General features: G+C 37.4%; 1 long non-coding RNA gene across 1 annotated transcript in view; it reads left to right on the forward strand.

The window, feature by feature from the left end:
• The window catches only part of LOC130456378 (uncharacterized), a 33,473-nt gene extending 11,411 nt beyond the window's left edge, over window positions 1-22,062 (forward strand). The window contains exons 2-3 of the long non-coding RNA XR_008915147.1: window positions 20,174-20,308; window positions 20,749-22,062. This is a non-coding gene — a long non-coding RNA (uncharacterized LOC130456378). The remainder of the gene's footprint in view (window positions 1-20,173; window positions 20,309-20,748) is intronic.
• The last annotated feature ends 230 nt before the right edge of the window (window positions 22,063-22,292 follow it).

The following is a 22,292-nucleotide window of genomic DNA, read 5'->3' on the forward strand; positions in this document are numbered from 1 at the left end:
CTGGGCATCATCCCCCATGATCATGAACAACTTTGCTATTATGTTTCTGTTTTATTCCTTACTTGATATTGGTAATCAGAGGACTGTCAAGTCAAGGTACTTCTGTCATTACATCTATCCAGAATTTGTTTATGACCTTGATATATGTGTGGGGAATGCCTTGTTGGAGGACAGTCAAAACACAAAAGGCCCTTCTGTCCTCTGCACATTACCACCAATTGTGTAAATTTAAAGGTGTAGTTTTGCTATAGGGCATCATTTGTAAAATAATTTGTCTGTTTCTTTCTTATATTTTCACCAACTGTACCTGCAATATGCAAATATATCTTGCACATATGGATTTTATAGAGATGAGGAGTTAAGCACACTTTCTCAGTCAACTTACCAAGACAAATTTGTGAAGGGAGTGAAGTTTGTATACTACCTTTCTCCTTCTCATCTTGCCACCTCTAGTTCACCTATAACCTCTATCCTGTGGATTCCATCAAAACCTACTCTCAAGGAAAAATCTATAATATAAATAAATAGAAGATGCTGGAAAATAACAGAAAGATGAACTTTAGGCAGCAAAAGAACCTGGATTTAAGTACTAGTTCTGTCATTTACTCTCTGTGTCATTTGATCTATCTGTGCCTCAATTTTCTCAGCTATAAAATGAGACTGCTTATGACTGTTATGAGTATAAAATGAGGAAATAAATGTGAGACTGTATTGTAAATATCGAGTATTACATGCATTTGATATTTGATAAACATCATTTAGATGCCTACTATATAGAGAGCATTGTATTGAGTTCTAGGAGGCATAAACAGATTTGCAGGGCATTATCTCTGTATAGCATTCAACTTAGTAAGCTAAGATTTAGCTCTTCTTCTGAGAAGTGTTCATATTTTCATTAGAAATAGGATATTTTCCATCAAAGAAATTAATATATAATCAATAATCTCTGGACATGAGATGGGAAAATATTTGGGGAGCAGTAATCTTCCTGATGGAAACCAGAGAGGAATTTCCCAACCAGTCCCAATTCCCAATGTATATATTTCAGAGGTCCAACATGTCATCATGTTCCCTTTCCCAGTCCTCCCACTATCTAGGTCTCATCAGCAGCACTGATGAAGAAGAATCACGGAGGCACAGGTGGCCATGGATGGCAGTTGCCCATAAGAACTGCCCATGCGACCATTACTAGGTTTGTATCCCCAAGTGATTGAAAAAAATAAAGATGAAGAACCTATATGAACAAAAATATTTAAAACAGTTCTTTTTGTGATGGCAAAGAATTGGAAAATGGGAGAATATGCATCGCTTGGGGAATGGCTAAGTAAGGCATAGTATATTATTGTCATGGAATATTATTGTTCTATAAAAAATGATGAATAGTAGAATTTCCAAAAAATCTGAAAAGACTTACACAAACTGAATTAAGAGTGAAGTAAGCAGAACCAAGAGAACACTGTACACAGTGACAGCAATATTGTATAATGGATAGCTGTGAACAACTTAGCTATTCTCAGCAATACAGTGATCTAAAACAATCCCAAAGGACTCATGATAAAAAAAAATGCTGCCTGTTGCCAGAGAAAGAACTGATGGTATCTGAATCAAGAGCAAAGAAATTTTTTTCACTTTCTTTCTTAATTATTTTTGTTCAAATTTCCTTCCAGAGAAGGATTAATATGGGGAAATGCTTTATATGATTGTACATGTAAAACCTGTATCAGATTGCTTACCATATCAGGGCAATGATTCAATTTTTAAGGAAAATATTAGAAATTGTTTTTACAATGAAAAAAATGTGAAGGAGGGGGACCTAGCAGTACCAGATCTTAAACTGTACTATAAAGCAGTGGTCATCAAAATAATATGGTACTGACTAAGAGACAGGAGGGTAGATCAGTGGAATAGACTTAGGGTAAATGACCTCAGCAAGTTAGTGTTCAACAAACCCAGATTCCAGGTTTTGGGACAAGAGCTTACTATTTGACAAACACTGCTGGGAAAATTGTAAAACAGTATGGGAAAAATCAGGTATAGATCAACATCTCACGCCTTATATCAAGATAAATTCAAAATGGGTAAATGACTTAAATATAAAGAATGAAATTATAAATTAGGTGAACATAGAATGGTATACTTGTCATATCTGTGGGAAAGAAAGGAATTTAAAAACCAAGCAAGAGGTAGAGAACATTACAAAATATAAAATGAATGAGTTTAATTATATCAGATTTAAAAGGGTTTGTACAAACAAAACCAATGCAACCAAAATTAGAAGGAAACCAACAAACTGGGGGGAAAAATTATAACAAAATTCTCTGACAAAGGTTTAATTTCCCAAATATATAAGGAACTAAGTCAAATTTACAAAAAATCAAGCAATTCCCCAATCAACAAATGGTCGAGGGATATCAATAGACAGTTCTCAGGTGAAGAAATCAAAACTATCAATAATCACATTAAAAAGTGTTCTAAATCCCTCCTGATTAGAGAAATGCAAATCAAAACAACTCTGAGGTTCACACATAGCAGACTGGCCAATATGGCAGCAAAGGGAAGTGATATATGTTTGAGGGGATGTGGCAAAATTGGGACACTAATACACTGCTAGTGGAGTTATGAATCAATCCAACAATTCTGGAGGGCAATTTGGAATTATGCCCAAACGAATTTTAAAAATGCAATCCCAAGATCACCCTCATTATTATATATTAATATATAATTTATATTACAATCCTATATTATTTATTAATTATTTATTGGTATTAAAATTAATGTTATAATAATGTTATTAATTAATATATTAATAATATGGAAATGGGTCTTGATCAGTGACACATGTTAAACCCAGTGGAATTGCATGTCAGATACGGGAAGGGGGTGGGGGCAGGGGAAGGAAAGAACATGAGTTTTGTAACCATGGAAAAATATTCTAAATCATCTAATTTAATAAAATCTAAAAAAAAATGCATGCCCTGTGATCCATACCACTGCTATGATTGTACCCCAAAGAAATAATAAGGAAAAAGACTTGTATATATAAATATATAAAAAATAAAAATATTTACAGCCATGCTCTTTGTGATGGAAAAAATTGGAAAATAAAGGGGTGTCCCTTGATTGGGGAATGGTTGAACAAATTGTGGTATCTGATGGTGATAGAATACTATTATGCTGAAAGGAATAATGAACTATGTGAACTGGAAAGACCTCCGGGAATTAATGCAGAGCAAAATGAGCAGAACCAGAAAAATATTGTACATAGAAACTGAAACATTGTGGAACAATCAAATGTAACAGAATTTTCTACTAGTAGCAATTCAATGATTCAGGATAATGCAGAGGAACTTATGAGAAAGAACACATTCAGAGAAAGAACTGTGGGTGTAGAAACACAGAAGAAAAACATATGAATGATTATGTGGTTTGATGGGGATATGATTAGGGTTTTGGTGTTAAATGATCACTCTATTGCAAATATGAATGATATGGAAACAGGTTTTGAACAATGATATATGCATAACCCAGTGGAATTGCTTACTAGCTTACTAGGGAGAGGCAGGGAAAGAGGGGTAGGGAAAAACATGAGTCATGTAACCATGGAAAAATATTCTAAATAAATAAATTAATTAAAAATAAAAACAAATAAAATTTTACAACAAATTTCTTTTACATGTAATTGGGGGGAAATAAAATACTTATTAAAGAGGAGGGGAACTGCCACCAAATCCTCAGTATAAAGTTCATAAAAGCCAGAGATTTAATGTCACATGACAGTCACAAAACCAAATGCAACCTTAGAGTGCACTAATAGAAGCAGAGTATACAGAACAAAGGAGGTTAAAATGCAAACATAATCTTTCCTGGTCAGTTTCTGAAACACCATATTTTAGGAGAAATATTAACAAAATGGAACTAATCCAGAAGAAGGCATCAAGATTGGTTAAAGGAACTGGAGATGTTTTAGAAAATAGAAAATTTGGGGGCAGCTGGGTGGCTCAGTGGATTGAGAGTCAGGCCTAGAGACGGGAGGTCCTGGGTTCAAATCTGGCCTCAGACACTTCCCAGCTTTGTGACCCTGGGAAAGTCACTTGACCCCCATTGTCTAGCCTTTACCACTCTTCTGCCTTGGAGCCAATAGACAGAAGCATAAGTTTTTTATTTTTCCATTTGAATAAGTTTATTTAGTCAATTTAGAACATTATTCCTTGGTTACAATACTCACATTATTTCCCTCCTTCCCCTCCACCCACTCTTCCTGCAGCCAACATGCAATTTCATTGGGTATTACATGTGTCCTTGATCAGAACCCATTTCCATATTATTGTTTATACTAGGATGTTCATTTAGAGTCTACATCCCCAACAATATGCCTTTAACCTATGTATTCAAGCAGTTGTTTTTCTTTGGTGCTTTTACTCCCATAGTGTTTCCTCTGGATGTGGGTAATGGTTTTTCTCATAGGTTCCTCTGAGTTGTTCAGGGTCACTGCATTGCCACTAATGGAAAAGTCCATTACATTCGATTGTTCCACACTGTATCAGTCTCTGTGTACAATCTTCTCCTGGTTCTGCTCCTCTCACTCTGCATCACTTCCTGGAGGTTGTTCCAGTTCCCATGGAATTCCTCCACTTTATTATTCCTTTGAGCACAATAGTATTCCATCACCAACAGATACCACAATTTGTTCAGCCATTCCCCAATTAAAGGGCAGCACCCCCCATTTTCCAATTTTTGGCCAACACAAAGAGCGCAGCTATGATTCTTATATATAATATATACATGTATATTATATATAACATATATAATATCCTTATACAAGTCCTTTTCCTTATTATCTCTTTGGGGTACAAACCCAGCAGTGCAATGGCTAGATCAAAGGGCAGACAGTCTTTTATAGCCCTTTGGGCATAGTTCCAAATTGCCCTCCAGAATGGTTGGATCAATTCACAACCCCACCAGCAATGAATTAATGTCCCTACTTTGTCACATCCCCTCCAGCATTCATTACTTTCCTTTGCTGTCACATTGGCCAATCTACTAGGTGTGAGGTGATACTTCAGAGTTGTTCTGATTTGCATCTCTCTGATTATAAGAGATTTAGAACACTTTTTCATATGCTTATTAATAGTTTTGATTTCTTTAACTGAAAATTGCCTATTCATGTCCCTTGCCCATTTTTCAATTGGAGAATGGCTTGATTTTTTGTATAACTGGTTTAGCTCTTTAAAAATATGAGTAATTAGACCTTTGTCAGAGGTTTTTCTTATGAAGATTGTTTCCCAATTTGTTGCTTCCCTTCTAATTTTAGTTACATTGGGTTTGTTTGTACAAAAACTTTTTAATTTGATGTAGACAAAATTATTTATTTTACATTTTGTGACTTTCTAAGTCTTGCTTGGTTTTAAAATCTTTCCCTTCCCAAAGGTCTGAAATGTATACTATTCTGTGTTCACCTAAATTACTTATAGTTTCCTTCTTTATATTCAAGTCATTCACCCATTCTGAGTTTATCTTGGTGTGGGGTGTGAGGTGTTGATCCAAACCTAATCTCTCCCACACTGTCTTCTGATTTTCCCAGCAGTTTTAATCAAATAGTGGCTTTTTGTCCCAAAAGTTGGGTTCTTTGGGTTTGTCATAGACTGTCTTGCTGAGGTCATTTACCCCAAGTCTATTCCACTGATCCTCCTTTCTGTCTCTTAGCCAGTACCAAATTGTTTTGATGACCACTGCTTTGTAATATAGTTTGAGATCTGGGACTGCAAGGCTACCTTCCTTTGTATTTTTTTTTCATTATTTCCCTGGATATCCTTGATCCTTTCTTCTTCCAAATGAACTTTGTTATGGTTTTCTCTAATTCAGTAAAATAGTTTTTTGGTAGTTCAATGGGTATGGCACTAAATAGATAAGTTTGGGTAGGATGGTCATTTTTATTATGTTAGCTCGTCCCACCCATGAGCAATCAATGTTTTTCCAATTGTTTAGATCTAGTTTTAATTGTGTGGAGAGTGTTTTGTAGTTGTGTTCATATAGTTCCTGTGTTTGTCTCGGCAGATAGACTCCTAAGTATTTTTAATTGTCTCAGGTGACTTTAAATGGAATTTGTCTTTCTAATTCTTGCTGCTGAACTGGGTTGGAGATATATAGAAATGCTGATGACTTATGTGGATTTATTTTGTATCCTGCAACTTTTCTAAAGTTGTTGATTATTTCGACCAGCTTTTTGGTTGATTCCCTAGGATTCTTTAAGTAAATCATCATATCATCTGCAAAGAGTGACAGCTTGGTCTCCTCAATGCTAATTTTAATACCTTCAATTACTTTTTCTTCTCTAATTGCTACTGCTAGTGTTTCTAGTACAATATTAAATAATAAAGGTGATAATGGGCATCCTTGTTTGACTCCTGATCTTATTGGAAAGGCTTCTAGTTTATCCCCATTGCAGATGATGTTTGCTGATGGTTTCAGATATATACTGTTTATTATTTTTAGGAAAGGCCCTTCTATTCCTATACTTTCTAGTGTTTTCAATAGGAATGGGTGTTGTATTTTATCAGAGGCTTTTTCTGCATCTATTGAGATAATGATGTGATTTTTGTCAGTTTGCTTGTTAATATGGTCAATTATGTGGATAGTTTTCCTAATGTTGAACCATCCTTGCATTCCTGGTATGAATCCTACCTGATCATAGTAAATAACCCTTGTGATGACTTTCTGGAGTCTTTTTGCTAGTATCCCATTTAAGATTTTTGCATCTATATTCATTAGGGAGATTGGCCTATAGTTTTCTTTCTCTGTTTTTGACCTGCCTGGCTTTGGGATCAGTACCATGTTTGTGTCGTAAAATGAATTTGGTAGAACTCCTTCTTGGCTTATTCTGTCAAATAGTTTGTATAATATTGGGATTAGTTGTTCTTTGAATGTTTGATAGAATTCATTTGTGAATCCATCTGGACCTGGGGATTTTTTCTTAGGGAGTTCTTTGATGGCTTGTTCAATTTCTTTTTCTGATATGGGGTTGTTTAGGTAATTTATTTCTTCCTCTGTTAGTCTAGGCAATTTATATTTTTGTAAGTATTCATCCATTTAACCTAGATTGCCATATTTGTTGTCATATAATTGGGCATAGTAGTTTTTAATGATTGCCTTGATTTCCTCTTCATTAGAGGTGAGGTCTCCCTTTTCATCTTGGATACTGTCAATTTGTTTTTTTTCTTTCCTTTTTTAAATTAGACTGACTAGTACTTTGTCTATTTTATTTGTTTTTCCAAAGTACCAGCTTCTAGTCTTATTTATTAAATCAAGAGTTCTTTGACTTTCAATTTTATTAATTTCTCCTTTGATTTTTAGGATCTCTAATTTAGTCTTCATATGAGGATTTTTAATTTGTTCGCTTTCTAGTTTTTTTTAAATTTGCATGCCCAATTCATTGACCTCTGCCCTTATTAATTTGTTAATATATGAACTCAAGGATATAAATTTTCCTCTGAGTACTGCTTTGGCTGCATCCCATTAGTTTTTGAAAGGATGTCTCATCATTGTCATTTTCTTCAATGAAGTTATTAATTGTTTCTATGATTTGTTCTTTAACCGGTTTTGGAGAATCATATTGTTTAATTTCCAATTAATTTTTGATTTACCTCTCCATGTACCCTTACTTTAAAGATTAAAAATTTAGGAAACTGAGGCAGGAAGGAATTAGTTTCTCTCTGCAAGGAGTATTATATTTTTAGAGGTTTATTGAAGATTAATGATTAAAGAATGTACAAGCAAGAAAAGCACATGCTAGGTGGGCCGTGAGGCCCATCCAACTTTCACTCACATCATGAGACCCATCTGTTTGCCAGTGGAGCCAGGAAGAGAAGAGGGCCTGCTGTGGGCGGAGACCCTCTAAATAATCATTTTGCTCCCAGCTCATTTGAGAATTCAGTGAGATTAGAGGGTATTCTGGGAGCTAGCAAGGACTCCTGGGGAATGGAGTCCAGAGTTCAAATCTCAATTTTACATTCCCCCCCCACCCCCGTTTGATCCTCTGGGAAAAAGGACTTCCCCAAAGGATCATAAAAACATAATCAATTTAAAGATTACAATAATTTGAGGATAAGAGGAAAAAAAGAACAAAACCAATAACTGCTGGATGCATTGACAGACAAAAAGCCAGTTAGGGGGCAGTCCCCTTTGGCATGAAAGTATAGATACAAATAAATGTTCAATCAACTACACCTAAAGTTCATTTTTGTGCAGCTTGTGATCTGGAGACTTCTGTGTCTTCTCCAACAGTTCAGTTCTGGATTCAGAGAAGTAGCATCTTTCTTTACCTAAAATTCTTCTCAAAAGGAATTTAAACTTTGCAATTTAAATAATGATATTTTTTTCATTCCCCCCATTAAGAGGGTGATTAAAAAAACAGGATCACTTAGGGATGCATGGCTGAGGTATGAGGTATATGAATCAATTGGCAAGAGATATTAAAAAGATATCAGAAAAATCCAAATAAAAAGAAAAAACTCTGGATGAAAATATAGACTATCAAAGTCTTATGTGTAAAAATTCTAAGTAAAAAGAAAAATAAATCTATAACAGGCCCTTGAATCAGGGCCCAATTAATTACAATAGCAAACAAACACACTATCATATTTTACATAAGTTATTGTATGACATTTAAAAGCCTATGAATTGATGGATAATTGTCACAATTTTTACAAACGTAGCAAGCTTTCAACCTTGGTAATAAACATATTTTTAAACAAAGTAAAACTCATCTTGGGTTTAGAACATCATGAAGAAATCTATATATCATTCTGGTGGAAGTAAAATAGTGAACTGAAGAGTATAAATAAAGGGGTGCTCCTTTTTTGGAGGCCTTTTTAGGGGTACAAATGCCCTGAGATTAACTGCCCCAACTTCCATTCACATATTTAGAAATGTGGGAAGGCTGGGGGTTATAATTGCCAACTGTAAAAATTAAAATTTTAGGAAACTGAGACAGGAAGGAATTAGTTTCTCTCTGCAAGGAGTATTATATTTTTAGAGGTTTATTGAAGATTAATGATTAAAGAATATACAAGTAAGAAAAGCACATGCTAGATGGGCCATGAGGCCCACCCAACTTTCACTCATATCATGAGACCCCTCTGTTTGCCAGTGGAGCCAGGAAGAGAAGAGGGCCTGCTGTGGGCGGAGACCCTCTAAATAATCATTTTGCTCCCGGCCCATTTGAGAATTCGGTGAGATTAGAGGGCATTCTGGGAGCTAGCAAGGACTCCTGGGGAATGGAGTCCAGAGTTCAAATCTCAATTTTACATTCCTAATTATTATTTTCATTGCATTATGATCTGAGAGGGTTGTATTTATTATTTCTGCCCTTTTGCACTTGTTTGCAATGTTTTTATGCCCTAATACATGGTCAATTTTTGTGAATGTACCATGTGCTGCTGAAAAGGTGGATTCCTTTTTGTCCCTATTTATTTTTCTCCACATGTCTACTAACTCTAATTTTTCTAAGCTTTCATTCATTTCCCTTACCTCTTTCTTATTTATTTTTTTGGTTTGATTTATCTAGTTCAGATAGAGGAAGGTTCAGGTCTCCCACTAGTATAGTTTTTCTGTCTATTTCATACTTGAGCCCCTCTAGTTTCTCTTTTAGAAATTTGGATGCTATGCCATTTGGTGCATACATGTTGAGTACAGATATATCCTCGTTGTCTATACTGCCTTTTATCAGGATGTTATTACCTTCCCTATCTCTTTTAACTAGATTTATTTTTACTTTGGCTTTGTCAGATATCATGATTGCAACTCCTGCCTTCTTTTTATCAATTGATGCCCAGTAGATTTGGCTCCATCCTCTTACTTTAAAAAAAAAAGGAAAATAGAAAATTTCGAAAACTCATAATAGCTTTCTTTAAATACTTGAAAACTGTCATGTGGAAGTGAGTTTAGATTTGTTTTTCTAACACAGTAAGATCTGGGACTAATGGAAGGAAGCTATAGAGAAGCAGGTTTCAGGTCAGTATGAAGTCCTGAAGCTTAGAGCTGTCCACCAAGAGAATGAACTGAATCAGTACCTACAAACACAAAGAATGTGTTTAGGTAGAGGTTTGATGAATTTGTTAAGTATCATAAAGAGAATGTTTTCTTTAAGTACAGATTGGACTACAAACCCTTCAAGATCTCTTTCCAGCTCTGAGATCCTATGAATTCTCAGGATGCAAATTCAATAGCAACTGTAGTAGCTCCTGCATCCTGTTCCCATTCATATGTTTCTGCCATGTTTAACCCCAATTCCAGCTTTCCTAATATCTGTTCCTTGTCATCATCAGTATTACCAAGTATTTATTAAATGGCTACTATGTTCCATCTACTGTAGTAAATATTTGGAATACAAAGAAATACAAAAACACAGTCCCTGCCTTCACAACTCATATTCTAATTTAATTCAATGCCATAAGCATTTATTAAGTGCCTGCTCTGTGCCAAACATTACACTAAATACTGAAGATACAAAGAAATGCAGAAATTCAGAGTATACCTTCATGGGGCTCTCATTTTAAAAACAGACAACATGCAAACAGCTATATGCATACAAGATGTACAGAGGAAATGGAAGATAATCTCAGGAGGAAGGCAATGGATGGGGAGGGGAGACCAGGAAAGACTTCTTGCTGAAACTGGGATCGATACTACATCCTAAGGAAACAAGGAAAGCTAAGAGTCAGAGGTGAAAAGGGAGAACAGTCCCTAAATTTCTGGTCCCTGCTTTGGTCAGATGAACTTTCTTAGTATCATGTAAGACTTTGCTGGTGAGCAAATTATTGATGCCCTCTAAAGCACTCTGTAGTGACTGAGATGAAGCAACATGGTCTCCAAGGCTCAGTAGCTCTTCTGCCTGTTCCTTCTCTGGTGCTTAACCCTATGCCAGGAACACCATTCCTCCTCCACTCCAACTACTGGCCTCCCTGGGTTTCTTTGAAGTCTGAACTCAAATGCCATCTTTTACTGGAAGCTTTCCTCAGCCCCTCCTAATTCTAGTGTTTTCCATCTGTTAATTATTTCCTGTTTATTCTGTACATAGTTTGCTTTGTATATATTTGTCTGTATGTTGTCCTTCCATTTACATGTAAGTTTCTTGAGGACAGGGACTGTCTTTTGCCTCTTTTTTTTATGTTCACTGTTTAGTGCAGTGCCTAGCATTTAGTAGACACTTAATAAATATTTGTTGATTGATTTATTAATCTCAAGAATAAAGAAGTGGGTAATGATGATTTAATAAACTCTTTCATCCAAACTGCACCCCTTCCCAAACATGCCCATTTGATTCAGAGCTGCCAGGGTATTTAGCTGCCAGCTACACAAAAGAATCAACAAATTCCATTAATTTATTTTAATTTACTCCAGTCTCCCTCTCAAATTATAATTAATTGGGAGTGGGAGTAGATAATGAAGGTAAACAGAGAGCTATGTCCTTGCTAAAAGGCATAGCTAACTTAAAGAATGTCCTATTTAAATATAAACCCTCCACAGGCACTTTCCCACTTTGCTCCCACTTTCTCTGCATCCCATTAGTCCTGTAAATATTTGGCCTGAGCTGGGATGTTTCTGTGAAATCATGAATCAGATATAAGCCCAGTAGGAACAGGCAGGGATTTCAGGAGAGAATGTTATGCAGGGAAAAGAACATTAGATTAGAAGTCAGAAAACTTGGGTTCAATCCCCAACTCTGACACTTGTTAGCTATATAACTTTGAACAAGTCATTTAGCCTATCCAGGCCTTGGTGTCTCATCTGTAAAATGGGGATGATTATCCTCACCCTACTTGCCTCCAAGGTCTATTGTGAGAATAAAATTAGATAACAGAGAACACTTTGTAATTATTAAATGTGAGTTATTACCATGGAAACCAGCTACTGGCTGAAATTCTCCTCATTGTTGGAGAAAGCCACTCCTATTCCTCTAGCATTGTTTCCACCACTTTCCTTTCCCTCTCAAGTATCCATGGCAATTCTTCATTCTCTATAGCATTCATCAAAGCAATTCAAGGCCATTGGGCAAATAGACAAGACAAGTCAGTTCTAGTCCTGGATGTACCATTAATTTAGCGAGTGTACTTGGGAAAGTCAAGTCATCTCTGCTGTGAGCCTTATTTTCTTCCTCTATAAATCCAAGGAGAATATTTGGTCTCTTTCCTTCAGGACTCCCCCTACCCTACTCCATCCTCCACACAACTACTAAGATGATTTTCCTAAAGTATAGATCACATAAGTTACTATCCTATTCAACAAAGCCTGATGGCTCCCTATTGCTTCTAGAATCAAATAATAAATTACAAAATGAGGATATTGTTAAGGTCATTCATCCTGCAGGTGTTTTAGATGGGAAGACTTCTGACATTCCATCCAGCTCTGAGAAGCTATGACCCTGTGTGACATTTAAAACCCTTCACAATCAAGCTCCAGATTTTTTCCAAGCTGATGATATCTTTCTTCCTCACATATGCTTTCCATTCTAGGCAAACAAGTGTATTGGCTGTCATACTAATACATACCTACATAACATCATACCTCTCGTGTCTGCCTTTGCACTGGCTGTGCCCTAGACCTGGAATGTTTTCCCTCTTCTCCTTTGCTTCTGGGAACTCCAATCTTCCTTAGAAGAATGAATGAATGAGCCTTTATTAAGTACTTAATATGTGCCAAGCTCTATGCTTTAAGACTTAGCTGCTCTTGTTTCGGAGATATAATACAATGGAGATATAATGACAAAATCTCCTCAAGAATTTATTCCTTCCCACCACTCCCAGCAGAAAGTAAGCTCCTTGAGGGCAGGAACTATTTCATTTTTTGTTTTGTATACCCAGTGCCTTACCCATAGTAGGTGTTTAATGAATGCTTACTAAATTCAATTGATTCTAACTCCCTGATTCCCCCAGTCAAAAAAAGCTTTCTGGAGTGAGGAATTCTGTTTTCAGCTCTTAAACACTTTGTCGTATTTTGTTTTGTATCACAGTTTCAGGGACTAGACAAATGGCCCAGAATTGAAAAGAAGAAAAGTAACCTCAGTGGCCTTTGGGAAATTATGTAGTGTTTCCAATGATCCCACATTTCTCCCTGAAACATAATTCTATTCTTTTTTTTAATGTACCCTTCTATTTGCACTCTGAGTTCATCAGCTTGCTCTCTCTGTAGGTAAATGGTATTTTTCATCATAAATCTTTTGGAATTGTTTTGGATCATTGTCTAGATCAGAGCAGCTAAGAAAGACCTAGCCTTTTAACATCAATATTCTTCTAGAAATGTGGTATAAATGTGAGTTATGAAATACCACCATCTATAAAGAATGATAAGTCATAGGTCACCAGAAGGACAATGAAGAGCCAAGTGGATGAGCAGACAAAAACATATCATCAATAAAGAATTTTACAGGAGGAGCTGTGTAAATGACATCATGAGAGAAATGATCAGAAAAAAGAGGTAGGTTCGTCAGGTAGTAAGAGAGAGAGAGAGAGATAAGTGATGGGCAGCCAGAATAATCTAAAGGAAGTCCCCTGGAATGTTAGGCAAAGACTCTGAGAAAGGTTTACAGGAAGAGAAAGTTGACAAGGGATGAGAATGCATAAGGGGGTTCAAATCTTCCCCACCTGAGAGGGAAAGACCACATTGATCTATCAAGGAAAAACTTTTAAGTCTATTATGTGCCAGGCATTGCAAAAGACCTAGAACTATAAAAACAATGAATGAGGGGCAGTGAAGTGGCTCTGCAGAAGTGTCTCCAGTCCTGGAAGTGAGAAGTCCTAGGTTCAAATTTAGCATCAGACACCTCCTAGTTGTATGACCCTGGGCAAGTCACCTAACCCCCACTGCCTAATGAGAGGTTACCACTCTTCTGCTTTGGAACCAATATATAGTATTGATTCTAAGAGGGAAGGGAAGGTTTTTTGTTTTGTTTTGTTTTTAGGAATGAAAGAATGTTGACTCAAAAGGGGCTTATATCCTAATAAGGAAGACAAACAAAAAATACATACATAAGTATATTCAGGTTAAATTAGAGGGAAAGCACAACATAATTGAATACAAGTTGGAAAAGGGAGAAATTTGTATTTGGGGGGATCAGGAAAGACTTTATGTAGAAAATGGACCTTAAGCTGTATTTTGAAGGAAGAAAGGGATTCTAGGAAGTGAAGAGGGAAAAGGAATGCATTTTAGGCATTGGGAATGAATGGTCAATACAGGCACCAAGACAGGAGATGAGAATTGTGTGTGCAAAGCAGAGGACAGTGTGACTGGACTGCAAAGTGAGAGAAGAGTAATGTCCAATGGGACTGGAAAGATAGACTGGGGTCAAGTTGTGAAGGGCTTCTAAAATTAAACAGAGTTTATATTCTATCCTGGAAGCAATAGGGAACCCCTGGAACTGACTGCGTAGGGCAGTGAAATGGTCAGTTCTGAATTTAAGGAAAATCATTTTGTCAGCCTTGTATAGGATAGACTAGAATGATAAGAAACTTGAGGCAGAGAAAACAAAGTATCATGATTATGTCTGCTTGTTCTGTATGTGTGTCTGTCTCTGTGTCTCTTGTGTCTCTGTGGGTGTCTCTCTCTGTGTGCCTCTCTGTCTCTGTGTCTCTGTATCTGTCTGTCTGTCTGACTGTCTCCTTGTCTCACTCATCTTTTTATGTCATCTACATTAAGCACAGGATTTTGAACATAATAAGTGCTTAATACATATTTGATGAATGGATAGTGGCAACCTAGTCTTCAACCACCATTAAGACTATGAAACACTTCCAGAACTACACCACCAGATCTGGCCTTCCCAGGCTTCCAAATCCAGTCTCCTTGTGGTTATGAGTAGAACACAATGGTAAGTGTACTGTGTTTGGACTCAGGAGGCCTGGGTTAAATTTCTGAATGTGTCATTTGCTACCCCAGAAATCTTGGACAAGTCACTTATGCTCTCTTGGCCTCAGTGACTTCAGGAATCATTTTGCCAGCCTCCATCCTTCTTGTTCACTGCAATGGGCCAAAATAAATATTTAATCCTGGGATATTAAGAGTTTGAAAATTCCCAGAAAATTATGCCCAGAGAGTTATAAATTGTATGTACCCTTAGACCTAGCATTGCTGGTTCTGTTTCCTAAGAAAATCAGTTAAAAAGCAAAAAAACCTATACATTCCAAAAAAGCTTTAGTGACTCTCTTTTGGGGGGTAAAGAACTGGAAATTGAGGGAATGCCCATTAATTGGGATCAGCTAGACAAATTGTGGCACTGATTGTGATGAAATACTACTGCACCTTAAAAAATGACGAGCAGGCTGATATTCTTAAAATATATTTTATTTATAGATATATTTGCATGTATAAATATATATAAAGTATACTTCAAAATTTCTTAATTTTTCTTAATTTCTTAAAAATAATTTTCTTAAATTTTTAAAAAGAAGTAATGAAAAGCAAAATGGCTAGAACCAAGAAAACCTTATATATAGACACAGAATGAATATTTGAAGAATGACTTGTGAATGTTCACCTCCAGAAAATGAACTGAAAAATAGAAACATGAAAGACATCATATACACATATATTTACTATATACCATATGCAATATAGTATGCATACTATATAATATACATATATTTGCTATATATAATATAAAAATATAGTATATATATAGTGTCTCATTTTTCTATTTATACATTGTATACACATTTATATATGATACAATTTTAATATAATGACATGATATTATATATAAGTATATGTAAATATGCTATTTACGCATTCCATATATATGTATCTTTTTGTCAGGTGATACTTTTTATGGTGTGGGGAGGAGAGGGAAGAGCTAAGCTAACTGGGAATAAAATAATAATAATAATAATAATAACACGCTCTTTTATCATATTTCCATGTTTCTAGAACTAAATGAATAATAAATTATATTTTGATGCATAGAGTAAGTACTCCATATGTCCAGAAATAGAAGCCTATGTTCAAGGAGCTTACATTCTATGGGGGTGGGGGGTGATAAAGAGGGAAATAATACACATATGTATGTGTATGTGAATATATGTGTATGTGTTTGCACAGAGTACATGCATATATGTGTGTATATATATGTATGTGTTTTGTGCATATCTTTAACATGTTGTGATATTTGTATATGTATGTGTACCTTTGGGCTGAAGAGCAGGCAATTGCATTTCACTCCTCCCCCAGAATTCTTCAGTACCTTTAAGGGGCTTGGAGATGTCCAGGCTATCTACAAATGGCAAAGCCCTTGCCCTCAATGATTAAAGGAAAACAGAAAGAAAGAAAGAAGGTACAGAGAAAAAAAAAGGAAAAGAAGAGGGCAAAAAGGTATCCAGGGATCATATATGGAGTCAGAAAAGACAAAAAGGTCATCTCCTTTCCAATGCCCTCATTTTACACATAAGGAAAGCAAGGTTCAGTGAACTGACTGTCTTGTCCAGGTTACACCCCTAATAGGGACCATGGACAGAGTAGCTAGAAGGAGAAAATCAAACATCCATCTTGCCCTTTTCTCTATCTCTGGAGCTCAGGGATCTGGCTTTTCTCCCTCTCACAGGAATCTTCACCTAGCCTAATTGCATGTGGGTCCCAGCCAGGAAGGGGGCTTCTATCCCTGACTCTAGGCTAGCAACCAGGGCACTGAGCCAGATGCCTGCAGACCCTGGAGCCACCCACAATGCACTTGCTCTATTAATTACCCGTCCATTTGACTAATTCTGGCCTATTCTCCCCCTCTCCCTTCTGGGTGCCAGAAATAAGCCTCATCTGTGTAATAACCATGAGGAGGAGGGAGAAGATTGTGACAGGAACCTTTTCCTCATCTCTCCACCCCACCATATTTTCTCTACCTAGGGAACAATGGAAATTCTGAGACTAGCGGAATGTTATTATGGAAGAAAACCACAAGATGGCAGCATCCCCAAACATTCTGGGCTCAAACAGTGCAAATGAACTATAAAATTATGTAGTCTCTTGAACCTCGGTCATCTACTAACTGTGGGATCCTGAACAAGTCATTTCACCTCTCTCAGACTCAGTTTCCTCATATGTAAAATGAGGATAATAAGAGCACTTACCTCAAGGATTGGGAGTTGGGTTTTTTTAAGGATGAAGTGAGATAATCTGTGTAAAGCACTTTGTAAACCTTAAAGTTACATAAATAATTTATATAGATAACATATAATTTAATTTAATTATATAAATGTTCATGATTATTATTAGATGATCATTAAGCTCCCTCAGGATTTAAATGCAGAGTGTTCCTGATTCCAAAACCATCCAGTCTGCCACCCAACTCCCTCCCCCTCATTTTACAGAGGCAGAAATTGAGCCCCAGAGAGGGAAAGTGGCGTTGTGATTCAGATTCAAAGCTGGAACTGAAATTCACATTTTCTCACTGCCAGGCCAGTGCTTTCCTCGCCTGCACCAGCCTTCCCCAATCCAGACTCTGTTATGGCCGATTCAAATATCTCACTTTGGTCACAAGGCTCTTGGTGTCCTCTGTCCTCAGTGGGCTCGGGTGTAAATAGAAGAAGAGGTCACAAAGACAGGGTGATCCAATTATTCTTATCCTCCCCTCCCCAGTATTCACTGCTTAATAAATATTTGCAAAACAATAATGAAAATAGAGTTCACTCTTATGTACCTGAGAAAGACAAATGAACCAAGGCTGACCAGGTCAAGCTGGCACTCCCTGTTCAAGATGAAAAGAAAAGAGACGCTCTTTTTCAATTTGACAGTTAACAAAATAGAGCATGTTTAGCCATATCAAGGGAAAGACATTCAGAGTAGGGAAAGGGTATAGTAGTGTTGGCTCAGCTAGCCTGCCTCGGTGCTGTCCATGGTGGTTTATGTGTCCATCTGAAGGGATCCTCTGGGGTGTGCTTCTGACTTGTAAGATCTATCTGCCATGCCAACCCTCTTTGCCCATAGGTAAGTTTCTCCCGGGGAGGAGGGGGGCAATTTTGGAGAGAAATCCACGCTGGCCAGCCTTTGCTCTCTCAGCTGTGCCCCCAGTCAGGACCTTCACTTTCCCTTTGCTTTTCAGCTGCCTGTTGTGTTGCCTTCCCCCATTAGAATGTAAACCCTATGAGGGCAGATTCTTTCTTTTTGCTTGTATTTGTATCCCCAGCACTTGAAGCACAGTGCCTGCCATCTAGTAATGGTTTAGTAAGTGCTTGTTGTCTTGCTTTGTCTGATGCTGCCGGAACTCCTTGTGGCTTGGTGTACTCAGGATGCCACTCTAAAAGCCTGAGCTTTAGTTCTCTCCCAAGGATAGTTTCAATACCATTTAAACAAAAACTGGGGCAGCTAGGTGCCATAAGAGATGAGGTCCTGGGTTCAAATATGGCCTCAGATATGTCCTAGCTGTGTGACCCTGGGCAAGTCACTTAACCCCATTGCCTAGTCCTTACCACTCTTCTGCCTTGGAACCAATACACAGTATTGATTCCAAGATGGAAGGTTTAAAAAAAAAAGACAAGAATTAGGACAGCCCAGTCAGTGGAGGAATGATGCTACTGGTAGTTAATTTCATGTGTCTTAGGGCTTTATATCCATTATATCCGTTGATTATCACCACTCCCAATCTATAAGATAGATAGCATAAATACTATTGTGCCAATTTCAGATGCAAAGGGAATAAGATTCAGAGAGTGGAAGTAATTTGCCTAAAGACAGATTACCTGACACAGGTGTGGAGCTGCAGTAACTAATTCACTTAACCTGCCCTGGAGTCTGGAAAACCTGAATTGAGTCCTAGCTGTGGGACTCTGGACAAGTCACTTAATCACTGTCTGATTCTGTTTCTCTATCTGTAAAATGGGGATATAGCACCTACCTTCTAGGAGTATTGTGAGAATAAAATGTAATGATCCTTGCAATATTCTTTTCAAATCTTAAAATGCTATATTAGTGCTAGCCATGAAGTCATATAACCAGTAGATGATTAAACCTGGACTTGAAGCTGGGTCTTCTATACCAGAAGTGTCAGACATTTGTCCTACTTGGCCCATTGTGACTGCAACATTCCCCAGTGATGGGAGCCAGGTTCAGATGTAATAGGGAGGGGAACTATTTAACAAAATAAATACAAATGCAGTAGAACACAGGCTATGTTAGCATGTGGTTCTTCTAAGACCAGAAGTCAAGATGACCCAGATCAGTCCCAGAGGAAAGCAGAACAAATACATCTCTTCCTCTTTTACAAAGGTGGAAGATTAGGGTGTGAAACGTTGCTTATCCTAATGTCTATAATATGCTGGTTAGCTTCCTTCAACTGTTTTTTTTCCTTTTTTATTCTTTGTTATAAGGAATTGGAATTGAATTGGATGAGGTGAAGTGGTATAATCAGGATACATTTAGTTATATAAAAACAAAATCATTTCGTATATTTTGGAGTTATATAAAGTATATTAGGAAGGTCTCCACACCCAACTTCCCAACTACAGCTATAGAGTCAAGTAAAAAAAAGGGAACAAGTTCTCCTAACTGTCAGGATGAGAGGAGTTAGGAATCAGGGAGAAAGATGGATAAGAAAGGAGTCAGCCAGGTGTAGAAATGGAAACCCACATTGTATAAAACACCATCAGCCAACAAGCAGTTACATAGCTTCCATCTGAATACCTCCAGTTGTGGGGAACTCAATGCCTATTCAGGCAGCTTATTTAATCCTTGAAGAACTATATTTCCTAATTAAGAATTACACTGGCTTAGAGTAAGAAGATCTGGATTTGAATATCTGCTTCCATACTTACTAGTACTATATGATGCTGGACAAATGATTTCTCAAAGTCTCAGTTTCCTCCTCTGCAAAATGGGGTTATTCTAGCAACTGCCTCAAGGTCATTATGATGTTCTATAAACTTTATACAGGGGGCAGCTGGGTAGCTCAGTGGTTTGAGAGCCAGACCTAGAGATGGGAGGTCCTAGGTTCAAATTTAGCCTCAGACACTTCCTAGCTGTGTAACCCTGGGCAAGTCACTTGACCCCCATTGCCTAGCCCTTACCACTCTTCTGCCTTGGAACCAATACACAGTATTGATTCTAAAACAGAAGGTAAAGGTTAAAAAAATAAACTTTATACAGCTGAATATGTACATTAGTTTTAGTGATTATTATTAATAATATCTGTATTCTTTTCTAGGCTTGTAGAAAGTGTTTTCAGTCCCAGGATGCCACCCAGAGGATTTAAGAAGTCACTACATAGGAAGGGAACTGATAACATCATGGCATCTCATAGCAGGAATCCCTCTACAACATTCCCAACAAGCAGCATCCAGTATCTTCTTTTTTTTTATTTATTTATTTGTAAACCCTTACCTTCCATCTTGGAGTCAATACTGTGTATTGGCTCCAAGGCAGAAGAGTGGTAAGGGCTAGGCAATGGGGGTCAAGTGACTTGCCCAGGGTCACACAGCTAGGCCAGTCTCTTCTTGAAGACATTCTGGGGACAGGGAACACACTACATATATGTACTGAAGCAGCCTCTTCCAGATATGGACAGTTCTCATTTTTAAGGAGTTAGGTTGTGGTTTTCTTTGGGGGAGGGGGCACAGGATTTCCTTTCTTTGAAGTCAAATTCTTCTTCTCCCTGATTTCCCCAAATTGATCTTAGTTCTCCCCTCTGGGACCAAACAAATCAAATCTAATCCCTATTTCATGTGACTGGCCTTGAAATATTGATAGACAACTATTATCCTTAAGTTTTCTCTTGTCCAGATGAAGCAATCCAAGGTTCTTCAACAGATCCTTTTATGTGGTGGTATATATAGTAAATGTTTGACAACCGGCTTCTTGTGGGGTTGAGGAAAGTACTCAAAACATACTTTCAAATTTAATCTCCATTATGAACAGATTCAACATCATCTTAAGTCTAGGTATATTCAGCAAAAAAGTAAAGCAAGCTTTGATGCAAAGTCTTTGCCCATTCTCAAGGTGTCAATGCCAACAATGAAAATTTAACAACCAGCTCCCAAGAGTTGGCAACACACTGCTGCATATGTGATGTGGTTTCAAGTCCCTCACTTTCCCAGTCGCTAGACATTACAGTTTGTTAAGACAGAGAACAATTTTCCTTGTTTTTTCTTTCCATCCTTCATTTTTCCTTCCTTATTTTTTGCCTTCTTTCTGTCTTTCCTTTATTTTGAACACTAGGTTTCTCTGCCCCATGCACACATGTTTTTAGGCTCCCATCTCACACTATTAGATAATAGATTTGATTAAAGCTTGCAGGCTACCAAAAAAAAACCCAAGTCTTTTCATAGGAACTGCTTTCATGTCAAGTCCCCACTATCCTGCATTCAATTCATTTTCTTGCAAGAAGTATTTATTTGTTGTTTTTTTTTTTTTAATTTTTAAACCCTTACCTTCCATCTTGGAATCAATATTGTGTATTGGTTCAAAGGCAGAAGAGTGGTAAGGGCTAGGCAATGGGGGTTAAGTGACTTGCCCAGGGTCATACAGCTAGGAAGTGTCTGAGGCCAGATTTGAACCCAGGACCTCCCGTCTCTAGGCCTGGCTCTCAATCCACTGAGCTACCCAGCTGCCCCCACAAGAAGTATTTATTAAACACCCACTGTATAATATGCAAGATAAACAAGTAAATACAAAGTAATAAGGAGATGGAGAAAAAGCTTGATCAACTGAGATTAGGAAAGACTTCTTGTTGTATATAAGCTAGAAAGGAGGGATTCCAAGAGGCAAGGTGAAGGAGAGAGGGAGTGTTCTGAATGTGAAAAAGATAAAAGGTCATGTATGGAGAATATAAAATAGGACAGTTTGGCTGGAGCATAGAGTACATGAGGGAAACTAATGTGAACCATGTCTGAAAGAAAATCTAGAGGCAAACTGAAGATCTTGAATGCTAATCAGAGGAGTTCATATTTATTATAGATGTAATAGAAAAGCAACTGAAGCTTCTTGAGGAAGAAAAGGAAGGAAAGAAGGATCAAAGGAAGAGATGAAAGGAGGGAGGGGAGATAGGGAAGAGAGGGAGGAAGGAAGGATGGGAGGAACAAAGGAAGTAACAAAGGAATGAAGGAATGAACAAAGGAAAGAGCAAAGGAAGGGATGGAAGGAGGGAGGGATGGTAGGGACGAGAGAGAGGGAGGAAGGATGGGAGAAAGGAAGGGAGGGGAAGAGGGAAGATGGAAGGGGAGAAGGAAAAACAGAAGGAAGAAACAAAGGATGGAAAGAACAAAGGAAAGAGGAAGGGAAGGAGGGACATAAGCATTTTTAAGCACCTACTATCATGATGGCACTGT

The sequence above is a fragment of the Monodelphis domestica genome, chromosome 1 (genome assembly GCF_027887165.1).
Source record: "Monodelphis domestica isolate mMonDom1 chromosome 1, mMonDom1.pri, whole genome shotgun sequence".
NCBI lineage: Eukaryota > Metazoa > Chordata > Mammalia > Didelphimorphia > Didelphidae > Monodelphis > Monodelphis domestica.